The sequence below is a fragment of the Colias philodice genome, chromosome 5, assembly GCF_061535455.1.
Source record: "Colias philodice isolate Cphi_HAF_F1 chromosome 5, ilColPhil1 Martin Lab GWU primary, whole genome shotgun sequence".
Classification (NCBI taxonomy): domain Eukaryota; kingdom Metazoa; phylum Arthropoda; class Insecta; order Lepidoptera; family Pieridae; genus Colias; species Colias philodice.
This window is the reverse complement of record NC_143090.1, coordinates 2,207,312-2,219,345: the sequence shown is the minus strand read 5'-3', so window position 1 is coordinate 2,219,345 and position 12,034 is coordinate 2,207,312.

Here is a 12,034-nt window from a genome sequence, read left to right as displayed (position 1 = left end):
AAAGACCTTGAAGAGATGATGAAATCACTGGACTACGAAAGCTCTAAAATCGGACTAGAAATGAATGTAAACAAAACCAAGATATTAACCAACAATCATGAACGTCTAATAGATATAAAAGGGAACAATATACAATATGTAAGTGATTACATCTACTTGGGGAAGCAAATCTCATTTAAAACGACAAGTAATGAAGAAGAAGTAACAAGAAGAATCAACACAACTTGGAAAAAATTCTGGGCACTGAGAGAAATCTTAAGGGAACTACAGCTTGCACATGATATGGTACGCTTGTTGTATGGCTGTCAAACTTGGATATTCACAAATAAAATAAAACAAAAAATTAAATACAGTCAAACAGCGATGGAGAGGAGCATTTTAAAAATTTAAAAAATACACAAAGTTAAGAGCGAAAATATTCGTCAAAGAACTAAATTCACTGATGCTTTCAGACACGCAAATCACTAAAGTCTCACTAAAGTGGAAATGGGCAGGGCACATATCACGATATGAAGACGGAAGGTGGACCATGGAAGCTATAAGATGGAATGGACAAAGGGGAAAAGGAATGTGGGCCGACCATTAAAAAGGTGGGCTGATGATATAATACACGTCGCAGGAAAAGACTGGATAAAGACAGGCAAGGACAGAGAGTTATGGAAAAGGATGGAAGAGGCCTTTACCCAAAAAGGGGTCGAAATCTCTTAAATAATACTAACACTAATTATAAGAAACATTAATTTTAAGTAACTACTTACTAACAAAATTGTATATAACATAATAAGTGAGATTTCGAATAAATGGCTTATTTATTTATTTATTTATTTATTTATTCATATGCATCATTAAAATATTTTATTAAAGCGGACTTTTTGTACAAACTAAATAGGTAGTATAATGATTATTAAGGTTGATGTTCCGACCGTCCCTCCATACATTTTTGATTACCTCTAAACACTTAACACAGACACTATTTCTTTAAAACTAATCATTTTATCACTTCTCTATAATGAAATGTGTGCGCGTTCGACCTTTTTAATCAATAATTTACAATATTTACTTAGAAAAACAACAGTAAAATACCGGAAAAATTTGACACTTCTACAGTAGTGTGCGTGACTTTTGCCAAGCGAAACACGACATAAAGCACGACATCTAGCGCATAGACTATATACTTATTACAGATCTAGCGCGTCAATGTCTAAACGAAAGGCGATGTTTAGACATTGACGCGCTAGATGTCGTGCATTCGCGTTCGTTATCTTATGCATAATGAGCATAATTCTAATAAATCAAAGTTCTGTGTAAAAATTGAGTAATTTCATTTCCAATCGTTCAAAGAAAATAACAATAAAATAAAATAAAACTAATGACCTTAGAAACTATGTTTTTTTTATTTATTACTCATTATTGTTCGTCCGTCGTAGGTCTGTAAACTGTATTGTACACTGAAGGTAAATGGTACTGTAGGTACTTTAGTTCGGCGTCGTCGCTCGTCGGCTTGATATAAAATTACATTCTTGATTTCATTGACACGCGCTATGATTTGCGCGCGGAATTTCTTGTGTTGTGAATTTATTTTTGTATGCTATGCATTTTAATTGATTCAAATTGCAATGTTTCTCTAGTATGCATTTGAGACTATATTGTAAATTGTAATAATTGATCGTGGGTATAGTAATTAATTATTCTAATAACGCAATTAGTAATATATGTATTTTCGGTGGGATTCAAAACAAAAAATTGGCCCGTGATTTTTATGAAATTTCACCACATTGCAAATCACATCAATCATAGTTCATACACATGTATGACGAAAGTGATTAGTATTGTGGCTAACATTGACTCATCAGTTCATCACTGAAACCAGTGATAAATCAGTACCTATATCATATTGTGTTTGAATATTTTTAAACAATGATATAAGTATACAATTATTATAAATCGGTAAACTATCAAAGTAATCACAAACTTGCAAACATTGGTAAAATGTCCAGTAGTTTATGAGCCTATTCATTACAATCAAACAAACAAACAAAGTTTTCCTCTTTATAATATTAGTGTAGACAAACACTATGAATACGATCACGAATGCAAATTCGGGGATTTTCTAATTATTGCTAAATAATAATTGAATTCGTTTTGAAATACTCTATAATTTTTAGTGTATAAATAGACATTTATAATGTGGTGCTCATTTTTTTTGTACTGCTAACGCTATTGTAGGTACCTATTTTCGTTGTTTTATTTCAAGTGAACACGGCCATACAATTTTGTCACGAGCCGCCTATGATTGTAGGTACTTTTGTTAGGCTCCTTCGTCGTCCGCGTCGGCTCGAAAGTTCTTGATTTCATTGTCACGCGCTATGATTTGCGCGCGGATTTTCTTGTTTTGTGAATTTATTTTTGTATTATTATTATTTTTTATTTATTTTTTTATTTTATTGATTCAAATAAAATATTTCACTAGTATGCATTTGAGACTATATCATACTATATTGTATTATGTATAATTTATCGTAGGTATAGTTATTCTTATAACGCAGTTATATTTTCGGTGGGACAATTTGACCCGTGATTTTTCTGAAATATCACCACGTTGCAAATCACATCAATCATACACACGTATGACGAAAGTATAGTGGCTATAATTGACTCATCAGTTCATCACTGAAACCAGTGATAAATCAGTACATATATCATATTTTATTGTGATTGAATATTTTTTAAACAACGATATATACAATATTATTATAAATCGGTAAACTACCAAAGTACTTCCGAATTTTCAGACAGACAAACAAGTAGTTTGAACACGCAGTTTTCTTATACTAGTAGCAAAAATCAAAACCATAATATTATGTTTCCCTACTATATTTTACTAAAAGTCGAGTGCGTCGAAATCGTAAATAATAATATGTTTTTCACCTTCCTGGTTATTTTCCCATAGTAAATAGTGTTTTAGGTTTGTTGTTGTAGGTAGGAATAATAATAATTATTCTTACATGTTGGTTATGAAATGTATATTGAAATAATTTACTTTTACAAATCATTAGTGATATAAGTTTTGAGTGAAAATGCTTGGATCAGCATAATATTATATGGTACTTCAAATACATGTTTTGATAAAAAAAACAATAGTGTAATAAAATAAAACTGCGTTTTATTGTAATCAATGTTGACAATTTTAAATTCCAAAATTATTGATCAATAAAATAGTTTACACCAACAAATATAACTTTTATTTTTATAACAATCGTTCATAATATAAACCGTAGCAGGTGGCGTTTTGAAGTTCTGTCTACTCATACAGAAAAATGGAAAACTTGTTTTTTTTGTAAACAATTTATTACTCATGTTGTTTGGCAACTCGAAGCGTGGTCGTCCGTCGTAGGTACTTTTGTTCGGCGTCGCGTCGTCGTCCGCGTCGCGTCGCGTCGGCTTGATATAAAACATTCTTGATTTCATTGACACGCGCTATGATTTGCGCGCGGAATTTCTTGTGTTGTGAATTTATTTTTGTATGCTATGCATTTTAATTGAATCAAATTGCAATATTTCTCTAGTATGCATTTGAGACTATATTGTAATAATTGATCGTGGGTAGGTATAGTAATTAATTATTCTAATAACGCAATTATATTTTCGGTGGGATTCAAAACAAAAAATTGGCCCGTGATTTTTATGAAATTTCACCACATTGCAAATTATATATTATACAATTACAATTACAATTATTATAAATCGGTAAACTATCAAAGTAATTACAAACTTGCAAAATATGCTTTTCCGAATTTTCAGACAGACACACAATTTTATTAGTTTGTTTTAGCAAAGTAGGTACCTATACCTATACGCTTACGTCGCGCGTCGCGTCGTCGAAAACGGTGCGCCCAGAAACAAACATACCTAATTCAGTTACAATCCTTTTTTTGTTCCGTAATTTATTGTATTTATTCTAATACGATTTTTTTTATTCGTCGGCCAGTTCTACTAGGTATAAAAAGATAAAATTGAAATATAATTATTGTAGCGACAGCCATATTATGTTACTATGTTTTCGTAAATATGTTTTTCACCTTCCTGGTTATTTTCACATAATCTTATCTTCTTATATATAAAAATGAATCGCAAAATGTGTTGGTAAGCGCATAACTCGAGAACGGCTGAACCGATTTCGATCATTCTTTTTTTATTATATTCCTTGAAGTACGAGGATGGTTTTTATGTAGAGAAAACGTAAATATTATGTACCACGGGCGAAGCCGGGGCGGACCGCTAGTATATATATATAAATGAATCGCAAAATGTGTTGGTAAGCGCATAACTCGAGAACGGCTGAACCGATTTCGATAATTCTTTTTTTATTATATTCCTTGAAGTACGAGGATGGTTCTTATGTAGAGAAAACGTAAACATGTACCACGGGCGAAGCCGGGGCGGACCGCTAGTCTTATATATAAAAATGAATCGCAAAATGTGTTGGTAAGCGCATAACTCGAGAACGGCTGAACCGATTTCGATAATTCTTTTTTTATTATATCCCTTGAAGTACGAGGATGGTTCTTATAGCTAGAGAGCTAGTTAGTTTAGTTTTAGTGCAGTGGCAGTGTAAATGTTGTTGTTGAGGTTATGTAAATTTAACACTTTAGTTAACTACCAAGATATAAAGAAATGAGGATAGGACACAATAACTATTGGTTGAGGTATTTATAAACTCATAATATACTTTTAAAAAAATCACGTTTTAATAAATTTCTAGAATTAAATTAGAACAGCTGATTCAAAATAGCCTAAAAAATCTTAATAATAATAATTACGCTTCACAGCAAGAAGAAATGTACCATATGTACCCGCACAAAGTCGATATTGTGTTGCCTACCGTTCGACTCAATGGCTAGGGTTGTAACTACCTTTAATAATTATTACCAAACTAATAAACCGAGTGATGCGAAATAACCATAATTCTTTTAGAGTTTGATAAAATGATCAGGCAGGTATTTTCTTTAATCCTCTGAATTCTCGGTTACTAAATTGTATCGTTGAAATTATTCTTAATCGCGTAAATTTAATAAATAATCATATGGAAAACACTTTTCATTTGTTTTTTTACTTTCACGCCCAACTACTATACAATAATTACGTTGTTTCAGTATTTTGACGAGAAAACGCAGGAAACATCCGTTGTATCATTTTAGATAGATTGTATATTTTGTATCTGTAGAATTGAAATCAAAGCTATGTATATGTTGTCTCCATTCTTTTCTTATCGGATTGTTGATCCCAATGCGAATGCGTCACTTAAATTTTATAAAAGACAATTAAGAACATCAAAAATAAAGTGATACGTAAATATTTCACAGTGCAATATATTATGTAATTAATAATAATTATATATTTATGAAAAAATAATTACATCAGATTTAATAATAGCAATTGTTTTGAATGTACATAATATGAATAAATGATTACATCATAATAGTAATAATCACAATTGTTTTATTTCCCATTTGTTGCAACCCTAGCATATTTTCATGTAGCAGCAGAAGTACCTACACTGGCGGCGCGGCGGCATCGTGCGACATCAAAGGCATTGCCTTACTAGGTAAGTTTATAATGACTCATTTCTTTTATTATATAATTTACGTTTTACTTTTACAGAATCCGATTCAATGGATTATGAAGACGAGTCACACAACGCCATACGATAGTGATGATGAATGAACATTTCAATAAATGCATGCGTGTTTTTTTATGTTGTTTTGTAATTGTTAATTGTTTCTTAAATAAAGAAATAAACTAAATATTTAAATGATGATTTGTTATTTGCAACACAACTTTATATTTGAGATTCTTTACAAATGTATATTTAGTTTTGTATCATCAAATTTATAAATTTTATTCCATAGTTTTCAAAATTAAATGTAAATGACCATAAAAACATTAATAAAGTAAATCATTGATGTAAGGTCAGGGAACGTAATACATATATACATCTGACCATGTAGAAGCTAAGTCTTGTTGACTGCTGAAGTCTGTAAAGTTTTGTTGTCTGCTGAAGTCTGTACGCAATGAAAATGTCTGCCGTTTCGAAAATAAGTTTTTAAGACCCTAATAAATAAAATATATGAATGGCAGATCTGGTCAAATACTTTCAAAATTGTATTTTTTTCAGCACTTTCATAAGTGTCTGCCAGAATGTTATCCGCGTGATAATGGTCTGCCATTGTTATTTTCCGATAGTAATAATAATCTATTTTCAAATATCAAAATGGCAGACGTGGTCAAATGGTTTCAAAGTTCGCCAAAAATTTCCACCTGTCTTACCTAAGCGCGCGCCCCGTCCACCACTCTGGGCTTAGTGACTCCTCATCTCATGTATAGTAGGTATAGGGGAATCAACACACAAAAATCCAGGTCTGGTCAAATACATACAGGTAGCTTTGCGCTAGCTCTCTAGCTATTACTTCTTATGGAGAGAAAACGTAAACATGTACCACGGGCGAAGCCGGGGCGGACCGCTAGTAAATAATAAAATAATAAATAGTGTATTAGATTTGTTATTGTATCTTGTATACCTACGAATAATTATTCTTACGTCTTGTTGGGAAATGTTCAAATACCTACCTATTGAAATAATTTACTGTTACAAATCATTAGTGTTATTAGTTTTGAGTGAATAGGCATGGATCAGAAATTCAGAATATAATATGCTACTAACTACTCAAATACATACATGTTTACACAACAAACACCACTGACCTCTATAACTATAAGTTATAGAGGTCAGTGACCGTCAGTGACAAACACTATGGATACCTACGCTCGCGAATGCAAATTCGGTGATTTACTAATTATTGATACCTAGTCATTGAATTCGTTTTGAAATAGCCTGTACTTTGTAATTTTTAGTGTTATAGACATTTATAAAATGTGGTGCTCATTTTTTTGTAATAAATCATCCCGAACGCTGTTGTATTTTCGATGTTTTATTTCAAGTGAACACCTATACAATTTTGTCACGAGCCGCCTCTGGCCTCTGGGTGAAATAAACAAGTCAAATGATTTTTGTTCTAATTGTATTTTGGTAGTAGTTTGTTTAGAATTTACATTACCATTGTTTAATTTTTATTTTGTATTTGCAGTAAAATAAAAAGATGAAAAACTTCATTAGGTATATTGTACGACACCTCACTCTGAATCGCGCTAGCGAAATTTTTTCGTTACAGAGCACATATACAACTTTCGGACAATCTTCATTGAGGCCGGCCGGCAAATCGAGTATGTCGAGAAACTTCACTTATTCGATGGAGGTATTCTACCTTCCTTCCTCCACAGTTGTGGGACCCCGACGTGCATTGAACACGCAGCTTTCTGATACTAGTAGCTAAAATCAAAACCACAGATATGTCTGTGATCAAAACCATAATAATATTTTTACCTATTATTTTACTAAAAGTCGAGTGCATCGAAATCATAAATATGTTTTTCACCTTCCTGGTTTTTTTTCCATAGTAAATAGTGTTTTTGATTTGTTGTTGTATGAATAATTATTCTTACTTGTTGGTTATGAAATGTATTTTGAAATAATTTACTTTTACAAATCATTAGTGATATTAGTTTTGAGTGAAAATGCTTGGATCAGCATAATATCATATTTGCTACTTCAAATACATGTTTTGATAAAAAAAAAAACAATAGTGTAATGTAGGTAATAAAATAAAACTGCGTTTTATTGTAGGTAATCAATTTTGACATTATTTATTTCCCAAAATTACAATAAAATAGTTTACGCCAACAAATATAACTTTTATTTTTATAACAATCCTACTTCCTACTAATGCGAAAGTTCATACATGTTTCAAAAGAAAAACTTTTACTTTTACATACGTAGTATATTATTATTAGTCTGTGCTTTTACTATTATTTCAATTTATCCGGTTTAATTAAGACTTAATATTGATACATATGATCATTATAAATACAAATAGGAATTAACAATATAACGAATACGTGGCACAACTAAAATTTTACCGATACCACCCGTGGTCATTCTCCTTTGTGGGTCATTTGTAACAGGATGGCGGTTCTACAGCGAAAAAAGAAAAATGATGGTCAGAACGCTGATACCGGATACCTTAAGATACTGTAATATAAAATATTACTAGATTAGATAAAATATTATAGGTAGTATCTTCACCGTGTGTGACGCGCTTTACATTCACGCCATCTAGAGTTAAATCTTTATCATTTTTGTATACGTCTGTGTGTGTAAACGACCCTGTATGCAATGACAGATGTTAAAACGCATAATTTTACCGAATTGGGTGGATTTTAAGGCAATGATATAACATATTTCAATAAAATATAATATTCAGTAACCGCCATGACTATTCCTAGGTTTGATGACTATTCCAATTACGCAAAAACTCAAATAAACTAGAAATGTAGAATTCAGCGCCATCTAGCGGGATATTGGCTGGGAACAGATCGTTGCAATCACCTTAACGTACAAATATAACACATATAAAAATATATTATAAGACCACAATTGAAATTATTATGAGCTAGAATTTAGATTCAAAATAAAGCAGAAATGATGCTCTTTCTAAATGGTTCATGCAATGCATTGTAGAATATAGCTAAATACTAGAATTAAAAGAAACAGTTACCATTATGTTCGACATAAGGGAATGGAACAGGAAACGGAAAGAGTAAGGGACAGCATAATGACCTGCATTCTACAGAATGAAAATAGCATATATAATTATGTATATTAGGACCTACATTTGAGAACTAAGTATTTTTAAAGTACTAATGACGTAGTACTAAACAGAGTAAAATACTAATATAGATAGCTTTTCAAAGTGTTTCATTCTGAAATTCACAGAACAGAATTAATTTTTTTTTGGTTCACGTTTAATGAATATTTTCTTTGAAAATAAATAGATACACATTGTAAATCGCACCAATATATTATAATTTTAATTATTACTTGATCACTAATTGCTTTATAAAACGAATTCTATTTTTAGCAATTTAAACTTTATTTAAAGAAACTCGCAAGCACCGCCTCCGTGTAATTGAAATATGAGCTTAACTTGTTACTGTTATCACAATATTAGATAAATAAGTTAGACTTAAAGAAACTACTCGTTCCTGTAATTATAAAAGTTCATAACAAACCTCTTTAGTGTTTACAATAAATACAATCTACTGTTCAACTTTAGAAATAATTGTTGTTAGGCCCGGATAAAATAATAAAAATATTTATATAAAATTGTATTTAACTGCTTTAAAAGTAATAATAAAAAATAAAAATAAATATTGTATATTTATAAAAATTTTGTGGATTTTATTGGCTTCAAATAATGCCGCGTTATCGCTCACGCCGTAGGTCTATTTTACTGTCGTAGATCCCTTCGTAGCAAGCGCGTAGACCATCTACACTCTCAATAATAACTAAATATTTACTGTTTCTTTTATTATGAAATGTGAAGACAATCATTAATATTATTTACAAAAACTATTTGCTCTACAAAAGGTATGGTTTGATCAAAGGGTGATCTTCGAATATGTATCGATAACGATGACAAAAAATTATTACTAATAAGCTCACTTTTTCACTGTTTATTTGTTTATATTTATGTTATTTATTACATAACTTGTATAAATGTATAGTATTTCAAAAAATATTATATAATATATTCAATTTATTGAATTCAAATCTTATTTACGTTTAAAATGGAATAAACTCTATTGTTTATTTAATCTAAAATTTGTCTCTAGGTTGTAGTTACTATAATCATACCATTAAATAAATAGATAGGTTGATTTCTGTTAATTTAAAACATTTAATGGGAACGGGGTTTCTTACAGCAGATTTTAAAATATAGTGCAGTGTTTGTAAGAAAATTAAACTCGCCATTTATATCGAAGATTAATAAATTATTTCTTTTTTGAAGTGAAACTTCTTTAGTCACGTTGATAGTAAAATTTCAAGGTCGCGTCATTGTAATACCGTCACGTCATGGTAAGGCGACGATTTTGGTATCTTATTTTGAATTTTGCCAAAAAAGTTTCACTTCTGACGCGTGTGCTCGGCACACACGCTCTTTAATATTAAGTTTTGACAATATATTGTATCAGTTGTTACTACACTACGTTGTATTGTGTACAGTACGTTTCGTCAAATTGCACGTGGGATCCTAAAATAACTAAGTATGAAAGCTATTTAAATTTATAAAATATGAGTATAAGATTAATGGCTTTTCTCTACAACTTGATCCTGTTAAATACGTCTCGTCTGATATTTTATAAATAATAATAAAAAAAATAATTTAATATATTATTTATACGTGTATAGTAACTTAGCACTAACATCATACAAACCCATCATGTTTTGCACAGGGTTTCTGATGTTATAGTACTTCATAAATGAGATAATTTCGATAAATTGTATTATAATTAGAAATAGAAAATTAGTTATTTCAATAATATTCGATTGTATTCAAAATATTTGCCTACATGAACCAGGCATCTGAATGAAACATATTATTATTATGTTTCATGGTACAGTTTTAATAGGGTACCTGCATATAACACAAAATAATTCCCTTTTTAGCCAGTACTACTTCAATTTACAAATAAATCATCAAATATTTAACATAACATTGAATTTAAAAGTAAAAATGATATCGCCCTGGTATTGCAACGACAATTATGTTATCATAAAAAGCCATATAACTAAAATTCTATTTTATGTTTAGACATAGATGTGTATGTGATTCACAGACACTTTATTCAATAAAAAACTAAACTAAAAAAGCAATATTAGTCGCCAAAATACATTTTACTTTCACAACAGCGTTAATTCGAGGCTCCAATAGAAGCGCGGGTAAATACGCGATCGTTGTTAGCTCAAGTTGTAATGTATGCATAATTTCATGTTTATGCAGTAATTTTAGTTCTGCCTACATCACTTATGATTTGTAGTCCTTGAACCTTTATACGGTTTAACTGATATATGTTTAATACGAGAATATCTGTTGCTAGTTGAAAATCTCTATATATTACTAGCGGTCCGCCCCAGATTCGCCCATGGTACATTTTTACGTTTTCTCTCCATGAGAACCATCTTCGTACTTTAAGGAATATTATAAAAAAAATAATTAACGAAATCGGTTTAGCCGTTCTCGAGTTTTGCTCTTACCAACACATTTAGCGATTCCTTTTTATTATATAAGATATTAAATTCCCATGTCACAATTATACCATACCATACTACTCCGAAACGGCAGGACCGATTCTCATGAAATTTTGTGTGCTTATAGATCTGAGAATCGGCCAACTTCTATTTTTGAGACCTACCTCTAAGTGATAAGACTAAGGCAGAACAACGGTTGTCAGGACAGAACTTAAATAATAAAGCTGAAGAGTTTGTGTGTTTTAATGAACGCGTTTATTCACGAACTACGGGTCCGATTTGAAGAATTCTTTCAGTGTTAGATAGCCTATTTATTGAGGAAGGCTATAAGCTACATATCATCCCGCAAAGAGAGACAGGAGCGTATCAATGTGGGTAAAACCACGGGGCACAGCGCGTAAGTCTTAATATAATCATTTATTTTTGTGTTGATGATATTTTGGACAATCTATTATCTCAAAATAAAATATTTACCTACTTGTAAACGTAAAAATAACGAAAAAGCTCTTAATGGATAAGCTGTTTTTAAATTATTACGCTTAGCATTATGGTCATGATAACGAGAGGCAAAACGATTTTATTGTACGTTTATGTTTTTCCTATTTGAAATTTCAATTTTGAGTCTTATATAAAGTTGAAAATCATTAAATACTACACGAAAAACATAATTTTATATGTTTACAATCTATTTATTTAAAACTATCGGTCCGTCCCGGCTTCGCTCGTGTTACATGTTTACGTTTTCTCTCAATAAGAAACATCCTCGTGCTTCAAATAAAAAAACAAAATCGGTTCAGCCGTTCTCGAGTTTTGCGCTTACCAACACAT